The sequence below is a fragment of the Oryctolagus cuniculus genome, chromosome 7, assembly GCF_051225735.1.
Source record: "Oryctolagus cuniculus isolate XC-2025 breed Fujian yellow rabbit chromosome 7, ASM5122573v1, whole genome shotgun sequence".
NCBI lineage: Eukaryota > Metazoa > Chordata > Mammalia > Lagomorpha > Leporidae > Oryctolagus > Oryctolagus cuniculus.
The window spans coordinates 50,101,459-50,111,959 of record NC_142873.1 but is presented as its reverse complement, the minus strand read 5'-3'; positions in this window follow the sequence as shown (position 1 = coordinate 50,111,959).

Genomic DNA, 10,501 nt, shown 5'->3' with positions numbered 1-10,501 from the left:
AAAAAGTGCAGTCTCGTGGGCGCCCCTCTGCCTCTTCTCCCGGCACAGCGCCGGGTCCCCGGGCGTGGAGTCTTCCGGAGCAGGCGGCTCCCAGGTGGGGGTTGGCGAGCGATCCCGACGTGGCGGAGCGCTTCGAGGAGCCGGGAAGAAGGTCCCCGCAGGGGACGCGGGAGCGACGCCCGGCCGGCCCGACAGGGACGCAGCGAGCTGTCCCAGCCGCCGCGTGCCCAGGGCCCTGGCGGCCACCTGCTCCGCAGAGGGTGGAGGGGCGCGAGCCGGCACGGGACAGCCAGTGCGGACGGAGGGCGATGCTGAGGCGCAAGGGGGACTCGCACCCCGGCGTGGCCTCGACGGCTGAGGCCGAGGCCGGGACCTAGGAGGCAGGGAAGAGCGCGGGGAAGACGGGCTCCTTCAGCAGCTCTAGCTCGTTTCCGTCAAAGATGGCCAAATCCCACGCCGCCCTCCCCCTCGGCGCCTCCTCCAGCCCCTCGGCTGCTCCGGAGCGACGGGCGGCGCCGGGGAGGTCCGGGTGAGTGAGCGCGGGGAGGAGGTGCGGGAAAGGAGCGCCCGCCCTCCGGGAGGTTCTTTCAGCTGCGAAAGAGGGCTCTGCCGCTTTAAGGTGGGCAGTGGGCGTCACCTCTGGCCCGGTGACGAACCGGGAGGCGACCTGGAGGGCGTGCCCATGCAAACCAGGGGGTGGTGCCGCGGTGCGCGGCCCCTTGGTAACTGTCGGGGCGAGGGGCGGGGCCGGGAGGCGAGGCTCCTGGGGGCGGGGCGCGGGGCGGGGCCTCTCCGGGAAGGCGGGGGAGGGGGAGGAGGAAGCGGCCGGGTTGGTACCATTGCGCGCGTTCCGGGAGGGGGAGCGGTGACATTCCCCGGAGGGGGGCGGGCCCTTCCCGGCGGCGGGGCCGGGCGCTGAGGCGGGAGAGGGCGGGCCCCATTCCCCCGCCGGGCGGGACGTCGGGGCCGGGGGGAGGGGGCGCTGCTCCGCTCGCGTCCGAGGCGGGGCCGCTGTACCTTTCGTGGCGCGGTGCGGCTGGGGGAGGGCCGAGGGGAGGGCGAAGGGGCGGGCCCGGGAGGGGGGAGCCGGAAAGGGGGAGGCGCCGGCGGACAATGGAGCCTATGTGTGCCTGCGGGAGTGGGACGGCGCCGCCGCCGCCGCCGCCGCCGGGGGGAGACGCTGCGCCGCCGCTGCCGCTGGCCCCGGCCCCGGCCCCCCGGGGCTGAGAGCCGCCCTGCACCGAGGCCCCCTCCCCTACTCTGCTCCTCCTCGCCCCTCCCCCACTCCTGCTCCGGGGTAAGTGGCACCTGGGGGAGGGGGAGGGGAAGGAGCGGAGCCGGGGGTAGGGGGGGCCGGGTCCGCGTCCGCGTGTTTTGAGCGGGTTTGGGGGCAGGGGCAGCCGCAGCCGCCGAGAGCCGTGGGGGGAGGGCAGGGGCGGGGGTCGCGGTTGCAGATTTAGGGAGTTGAGTCTGGAGGAACCTGTGGGGGGAGGTCGGGGCGCCTCGCGAGCGGTGAGGAGAGACGGGGGAGGGGGCGTCTCTCGATGTTTGAGGTTTGTGTCCCAAGCAGTGCTTGGAGAGGTGAAATGAGGAGATGGGACAGTCCCAGGTCCTGGGATGCCGGGGCGTTGGAGGGGCGAGATGGAGAGCTCAATAAGGGAATTGGGATTGAGTTTGGTGGGGTCCGCAAGACCCCAGGCGGGGATTGCTAGGGAGATAGGAGGGGACTTTGCAGGCCAGTGACTTGTTGAAGGGTGGGGGGAGGTGAGCGCCGAGAATTGCCCGTCGTAAGGGGCTCCAGCAGGTGAGTGGCGGCGTCTAGGTCACTGAGTCATTGTGAGGGTCGGGGGACACACCAGTGATTTTCAAAGTGGGGCCCTAGCCACTGGCCTTTCAAAGTTGGAGAGACTATTAAGATGTCACTGGTGAGTGGGTGAGCCTGGTGAAATGGAGATGTCCCCAGGAGAACAGCGGGCTTGGTTCTTGTGTCCAGAGCAAAGGGAGGGAGGAACAGAGGCCTGTGAGAGTGGTGCTGGGGGCCTGCTGTGAGGGCCGCCAGGCCTGGAGGAGGGGGCCTGAGAGCCCGCCTGAGCCCCCTGGTCAGCAGGAGGGGGAGGGAGAGTGGAATTTGGGCGATACCAGGGACTTGGATCTAAATTGGAATCCACTTAAGGGTTGGGAAAGTTGCTAGGTTAAGCAGAGAAGTGGACCCAACCGTGTGTGAGTGGAGAGACTCGGGGTGGGCTGGAACTGACACACACTTAGCCTTTGGTTAAGGCCAAGGTAGGGGAGTCCCTGGCATTGATTTCAGGGGAGAGGGAGTGGCTATGTGAAGAGTTACATTGTGGTCGACGCTGTGTGCTGGTTGGTAGCGTTTGATACAGTCAGCAGTGGAATGTTCTTGGGATAATGGTAAAATAGTTGAGAGGTGGGAGGAGGGGAGCGAAATGATGTTGAAGGCTGAGACTGGCATGTGAGTTACAAACCTGTGACTGGGGATTGTGCAACATGATCATCCTGTTGGTTTTGTTTTTTGACTGGATACCAGTGATTGGGATGTTTTAGCAAGAAAGAAATGTGTGACACAGTCTTAAGTAAAAATTTAGGAGAGCTCCTTTAAGCTCTGTTGAAAAAGACTCAAACTGTTAAAGACAGAGAAGTGTGAATAAGAGCAGCTATTAAATACCATGTTTTGAGAAATGTGGGGTCCATTCGTTGTTTGATGGTTTGGATAAGAGGAAATAATCAAGTCGACAAAAGTTGAGAAGGGTTTGGAGTGTGACGTTTGGTAGTTTTGTGACCTAGAGTTTTGGTATGGGACCATTAGAGTATCATTTTGTATCGAATGTAAGATGATAATAGTTTGAAAAGGCGTGGTGGGTAGATGGGGAAGTCATTGGCCGAAGGAACAATTTCCGTGCAGTTCTCTTTTTATGAGACAAGTAGTATGTATCTTGGCTCTTGAGAGAGGATTCCTGATCTGAATTCTGAGATGACTGTTGTAAGCAAAAGCATACTTAGATACACTGGAGTTGATTCTATGATAGCTTCCCCTTAGCCTTCAGAAATGTCTGCTCCTGTGAATCAAGAGAAAATGCTTTCTGGCTTGTAAAAACAAAATTAAATAACAGAAGTTTCACAAGCATTATTAATCATTGATCATGATGGTTTTTGTACAGTGGTTGGAGCCTTGAACTTGGAATCAGGAAGTTAGCTCTCAAACTGACTTTGAACAGATCTGTCATTTATTCTCCAGTTGTCTGGTCTACAAAGTGTTGATAGCACCTGCTCTAACTGCTCCTAACTGCATTTCAGCCCAACAAGTGAGTGCCTGTCTGCATAGTGCTTTGAACACCTTGAGAAGGGGAGATAATGTAGCCCAACTTTCTTCTTTCAAACAACTGTCTTTCCAATGTCAAGTTCAGCTTTTGTAACAATGTATAGCAACATGTATGATGAAGGAACAAAAAGTATTTTGAGTATCTATTTTGTTCTTTGTCTTGGGTTTTTTATTAGTTTTGATAGGTACTATCTCTTTCCATTTAGTAGCAATGACAATTATAAAAATGTACGGGAAGGTCACCATGGGACAATGGAAAGAGATTGTGTGAGTGCTAACTTAGGCTATGCCAACCCTAAATGTGTGTGGCCTTGGACCTGTTTCTTGGCTTCCTTACAGCTTAATTTTCTTCAACTATGGAATACTGTTGGAGTGACCTACTTCTCTATTTGCCTTGGTGACTGTGATGGTGGTCTATAGAAGTTTTGATAAGGGGTTTTTAACCTTTTATATTCCCCTATATCCCTTTGGCAACCCGGTGAAACATAGACCCCATCTGAATGTGTACTTTTAAATGCACAAAATAAAATACATAGGATTACAAATGAAATGGATAGTTAGCAAAATGTTAATTGTGATATAGTCATTTATGTGCTTCGTTGTAACACATTAAGTAATAAATCGCAGCCGTAGGTCTCGTGAGCCTGTAGTTTTGAAGGAGTGATGAGTGCATGGAGCATGTTGGCTGTGACATCTGTAGCTTAATGTGAAGATGTCTTGTGGTTTTTACTGGCAACATAGTCACAGGATTGCTAATACTCTCAGGGGTTGTTACCTTCCTTCACAACTGAAGGCCATGCTGACTTTGAGAAGTTAGTCAAAATAAAGATAAAGGTTTTTTGCAGCAGGTTCAGACACTGCCAGCCCCAAGAGTACACACAGTCCCCTTGGGAGTCAGTAGATGCCAGGTTAAGAACTCCTGGGCTAGAGCAATTGATTCTTGAGTTGTCTTATGGCCACTTGGATTTTAGATTTTGTGGTGCATCTCAGCATCTGTACCATGCTTAGTAACAGGGACGTAGAGAAGACAGGAAGCAAGAAGTCCATTTTGCAACCATAGTGACTGTTCTTTGTGGTGGAAAAAGTTAAAAACAGTGATTAAAATGAGGCTTCTGTGTCTGGTGCATTTTGTTTTTCTAAACCCCTGTCATCAATAAGCATGGCTAGTCCCCGGTGGGGTGGATTTAGGCTGCAGTGTCCCTATCTCTGACTTCTGGTATTTTGAGTTTTAGTGGTTTTAGCCTTCCTTCCTCATTTTTGACCTAATTGTTCCTACAAGTTCTTTCAAATATTACATTAGCCACAGAGCTTTGGGGAATGGGTGATTTCCTTTGAAATCAGTGTGAATTTGGGTGTGAACTCTTCTTCTTGTCCCTGTAGGAATGAATGTGGGACTAGCTGGTGTCACTCTACTTTGACCTAAAAATTCCCTTCTGTTTGGGTGGCAGAGATCAGTGTTGGAAAGTGCTTCTGTGTCCTGATGTAGAAGAGAGAACAAATTGGACATCTTGAAAGGTAAAGAATATGATAAGCCTCATAACCTTTGTCATTTAATCTGAGCATGTTAGATTTTTGTTTCTGTAGGGTCTCTTGTAAGTTAAAACCGCAGTTTTTCTTTCTTTCTCTCTTTCTTTTATTTTCTTTTCTTTCATTTTTTTTTTAAAGATTTATTTATTTGAAAGGCAGAGTTTGAAATGGGACGAGACAGAGACAGAGATCTTCCATTCACTGATTCATTCCTCAAATGGCTGTAACAGCTGGAGCTGGGCCAATCTGAAGCCAGGAGCCAGGAGCCAGGAGCTTCTTCCAGGTCTCCCACATGGGTGCAGGGGTCCAAGTACTTGGGCCGTGTTCCAGTACTTTCCCAGGTACATTAGCAGGGAGCTGGTTCAGAAGTGGAGTTGCTCAGACTTGAACCAGTACCTAATGGGTTGCTGGTGCTGCAGGCAGCAGCTTTACCTGCTGCGCCACGGTGCCAGCCCTTAAAACTACACTCTTTCATTATACTACAGGGGTTGGGAACATCTGGTCGCCTGGTTGTGTAAGGCCCACAAAATCATTTGGTCTGGCCCTACCAAGACAGCTACAGGGAAGACTCGAAATTCAGTACATTTATAGCAGGCTAATTGTTAAAAAAAATTTATTAATTTAAAGAGATTTCATGTATGTCATAGGTATCATTCTAAGAAGATAAACATAGGTGGTGATAATGTTGTATGGCCCATAATGAGGGTATAACTATCCAAACAGCCCTTGGCACAGACGAGGTTCTCGACCCCTGTTCTCACAGTTCTCAAGGCAGCGGTCATCCCCTTAACTGCAAGTCCAAGCTATGAGTGTGGTTCTTCTACATAGGGCCAAGGAGAAAGGCAGGTGGTGAAAAGTCAAACAAGTGTCGACCCTGTCGTCCCAGTTTGTGTGAGTGTGCAGTAAGGGTAGCAGCACACAAGCCGAGCACTCATTATAATCCGTGGTTCAGGCAGCACTCACCGGGTTCTGCCCATTACCAGGGGCTGAGATCAAGGACGGCACAGCCCTCCCCAAGCCCCCTGTCCACCCCTGGCAGGGGTATGGTTTTCTAAGTGTTGTGACTATAAGACTGTGTGTTGTGGAAGATGTGCAGGGATGGTTGGGAATGAAGGAGACTTGCACAGAGAAGGGCTGGAATCTTACTGTGGGTAACTGTCAGTTTAAATGGCAATAGCTGAAATTGGTTTTCGAACACGAATTTTGTCCGAACTCTCCAACTCATTATAACGTTTGCTTGCTTAGAGTTTGTTAGCCGAGGACAGTAGACACATTTTTACTACCTGAGTTCTGAAGTATACATTCATATTTTGTTTGCACCAGGCTTTTTCTACGTGTCCTTTGTTTGCTCTTCTCCACGTGTTGGGTAAAGATTGGTTCTTCCTATTGTGTACTGGCTCTGAGAGGAAGCCTTTTAGTAGCTGGCGTGTCAGAAGTTAAGAATGAGCTGGGAATGGAATCTGGAGGCCTTTTAGTTCCACATTCTAAGTTTGATGCTATGCCTTTTATGGAGTACTGGTCATAGCATAGAAATGGAATTTGTTAAACATGACGTAGTTCTAATACACTTGACTTCTTAGAGCAGGGAAATGTGTACACGTCATTGGGAGAGTTGAAATCGGAACTCTTAGAGGTGGTTCTGAACTTGGGCAATTTGTTGGTGAATTTACATACAACTTCATGACAACTCTGGAGAGTCTCCAAAGATTGCTGAATGGTTTGGCCCCAAAACAATCTAGAACTTACTTTTCCCTTGCCAACCTTGAAACTATAAGTTCTGGGCAAAGTGGGTGGCTCAGTGTCACAATCCTGGTTTGCAAGCACTGATGTTGGCCGTTGTTCTGCTTGACCAGTACCTGAGTGGTTTATTGACTTGGTCTGGCTCTGTTCAAGCAGGACCTTGCACACAGTAGGCACTGAATGTAAGGAAACTCTCTGGCCAGACTGTTCCAGTCTGAGTTCCCCAGAAGTCTTGGGACATAGCTTTTCTGGATGCTGCCTTGCTGAGTCACAGTGGAGAGTAGTGAGGGCCACTGCGTGGTGAAGGAGACTTGGAGTTTTGTTTCTCTCCTCCTTTACAGTCATCTCAGTTCTCTACAAGGAATGGGCAGAAACAAAAAATGTGACTATTCCCCCAGTGCCCAGAACAGGGAAAAGTAGAGAAGCTCACTCTATCTGCACTTCGTGTTTCTCCATTCTCTGAAAAGTGAAATGTGCGGTTGGGTGGGAGGGAAAGCACAGGAGCCGGAAGGTATCTGTAGGTTCGCTGTCTCTGCCCTTGAATACCCGCGAGCGGATTCTGTTTACGTGGACGGGGACAGCTTCTTCAACGACACCGTAGTCTGTATCAGGAAACTGATTGTCCTCTCAGAGCGTCCGCGCGGCAAGTGGATCTTGTTGGTTTCTGAATCCACACAGAAACGTTTCCCCCTTTTGCCTCCTTCCAGGTGAAGGTTCCCTTTGAGAGAGGGGCCCCTGGACTCGGCTCCAGGATGAGCAGTGCCGTGTCGTGACCCCTGGGGTTTCGGTGAGTAGACTGATGGGAGGCAGCCCTGCAGCACGTGCCTGGCTCGGAAGACGGTCTGGGGAAAAGCTGCAGCTTTTGCTCTCCACACCTTTTCCTTTGTAGCACCCAACTCTTCCTCTCCCACCACCCTCAGCCCCTCGTAAGCACCGTTTTACCCCCTGCTCCCATGAACCCCACTCTTTTAGATTCCATGGGCTCATGACTACATGACTATTTGTCTTTCTGTGCCTGGCTGGTTTCACCTGATACAATAGTCTCCCGCTTCATCCACACTGATGTAAATGACAGAATCTCTCTCTGTCCTTTTTTTTTTTTTTAAGGTTCAGTAGTACTTTATTATGTATATTTGTCACATGTTCTTTATGTATTCATCCGTTGAATATAGCAGTGCAGATATTTCTTCAACATACTGACTCCATTTTCTTTGGATAACAACAGACTTTTTTTTTTTTTTTTTTTTTTTTAGCAAATACTGTGGGCTGGGCATGATAGTCAGGGCTGGGAATACAGATGAACACCAGGGTCTTGAACCCCACCTTCACAGAGCTTATGGGCTAGTGGAGGAGATGTACAGCAGGTGCTCATCGCGTATGTGCGTGTGTCGTTACAAAGGAGGAGCCGAGGATGCTATGAGAAGGGTAGTGGGGACGTCACGTGGGTCCGTGGCCTGAGGGGATCCTTCTCTCTGCAGAAGAAACACTGAAGCTGAGGCTTCATTCGCTCCACAGAAAGATTCAAGCTTACCATGGGGGCAGAGGTTGGGGATTTAAGGAGCGTGGTGTTGAGGACGCCCCTGAATTTCTGGCACAAGCAGCTGAGTAGAGGGGTCGTTTGTTATGACGAGAAATAGCATTTGGAGGGAGGCTAGAAATACAGACTTGATGTTGGGTCCCGTCGGGTTGGTGATGTCCCGGGAGGTGTCAGGCAGGCAGCTGTGAGCGTGGGTCTGTGAGCACAAGCAGAGCCGGACGGAAGAAGTGAGAACATGGACGCTGTCTGCCTGGAGAGAGCTTCAGACAGAATGCGAAGAGAGCCCAGAGCTGAGCGCGGAGAACTAGTGATGGTCGAGTGTGCGGAGAGAAGGGGCCACCAAGGAAGCCACTCGAGGGGAGGGAGGCTAGAGAGGAGTGTCCCCAGGAAGGAGGCAAAGCCCAAGGGATAGAGTGGGGAGAGGAGGGGAAGTGGCCGGGGTGAGGTTACCAGAATTCGTGGCTTCTGTCGTCTGGAGCTGGAAGTTGGTTTGGAGTGGCTCAGGAGTGAGTGGCGAGTGGGGAAGTGAGCACTGTGTCTGCTCAGCTCTGGGGAAGTGCGGCTCGGAAGGGGAATAGAGTACTGCCGCTGGCTGGCGGCTGTGTTACTCCCTCACCTTTACTTAGCTTCTGCACTGGAGGAAAGTACAGTGTGGTTCTGGATGCTGATTGGAGGGATCCAGTAGACAGGACTGGAAGGGATAGGCCTAGGACACTCCTGGAGAACTGATGTTTGGGGAAATGCGGGCTGTTGTTGGTTTGCTCCTATAAGAGAGGAAGGAGGGGGTAAGCACTAATGAAAATAGATGTGAGTATTTAGCGGAGGGGACTGCCTGCCTGGGGACACCTTTTCTCCCCTGGAAGTACTGGGCAAGACAGTGCAGTGTACCTGGCGAGAGCGGGAGGGCAGGTGGCAGACAGGAGATGCAGACACTGGGAAAGCGGCCGGTGAGCCTGCTGGGGGGAGGGCAGCGGTCATGGTGACGGTCACACTGGTGTGCCCGCGTGGCGCTGCCAGGCACTTCTGCCCAGGTGGCTTGTTGTGATGAAGAGGACGGGACTCTGGGCCTGCACGCCAGCTCTACCCCTTTCCCGGGTGTGAGCCTTAGTCTCCTCGAAAAGGGACAGTGGTAGCGCCTGCCTTGGGGAGTGGTTGTGAGTGAGTGAACGTGTCTGTGCAGTGCTTAGAACAGTGCCTGACCCATAGTAAGTACTGTTAAGTATTCCTTAAGGAGAGAAGAGAGAAAGGTACCATTAGACCTAAAGAATTAGGAGATTTATTTTCATTGGAGGGGAAAAAAAAAGTCTCTCTCTGGTCAAAATAATTGTTTAGAAGATTTTTTCCTGGTCCTTCAAGGCCAACAATTGAGCACTAACTTTCTGAATTTTATTCTTTGGAACAGTGTGAGATAACTTACTTGGCAGATGTTTCTGCTCAGTTACTTTCGTTGTCAAAAGGCTAAAGCTAGTCATGATTTCTTTCAACAACTCCTTTAGAGCAGGTGTGGAAAACTTGGCCTTTGTTTCCAGTCACTGGCGAGGCTGTAGGTGTTTCAGCCTCTGTGCTGTCTCCATCCGTAAGGGCCGGGTGAGGGAGACGGTGTAGGGCGAAGAGCCAGCGCAGAGAGCAGTGATCAGAAATCGGGGAGCAGCCGTTGGTAGTCCCCGTGCTTCCGTACCTGTCGGTCAAGGTCAGGCGGAGGGTGAGAATAAGATACTGACGGAGAAGGACTTTGAAAACCAAAGTGTTTCATGTTCACAGCATTGTTATTAGAAATCTTCTTTGCTACCGGCTTCCTCATAAATGCCTGGCAGATTAATGAGGTGATTTGAGGTGTGTAATGCGTTTTGAGTTTCTTTGGAGAAAGAGTACAGCACATGCCAGGTGCTCCTGTTCCATGAGGAGCTGAATAAGTCACAGCGGAGCTAACTTTGTTCTCAGTACCACATGCTGAGTATCACAGCAAAACCAAGGAACTTTAAAAATAAGGTTCTTGTCTTCAAAGAACGTAGTCTTCACAGGGCAATGCAGTGTGCACACAGGATTATTTAGTATGACGTGGGGCTGAGTACAGGTTGTGTGGTGCTGCCAGAAAGTACCAGAAGTTACAGAGGGAGACTGGAGGGGCGCTAACTGCTTTTCTTCGATGGCTTTGTCCATGCAACATTCATTTCCACTGCTGGTTTACGGGTGATCCTGATGCTTAGTGAGAAGCTACAGAATGGTTTGTGATCGTCTATGTTGAGCTTGACAACCACACTCCATTTTATAGTCTAAGCAGAAGGGGAGAAAACCTGAAAGATGGTAAGGGATAAGAATGCAACCCTGAGTATAATCCAGTCCACAGTGGTTTTAGG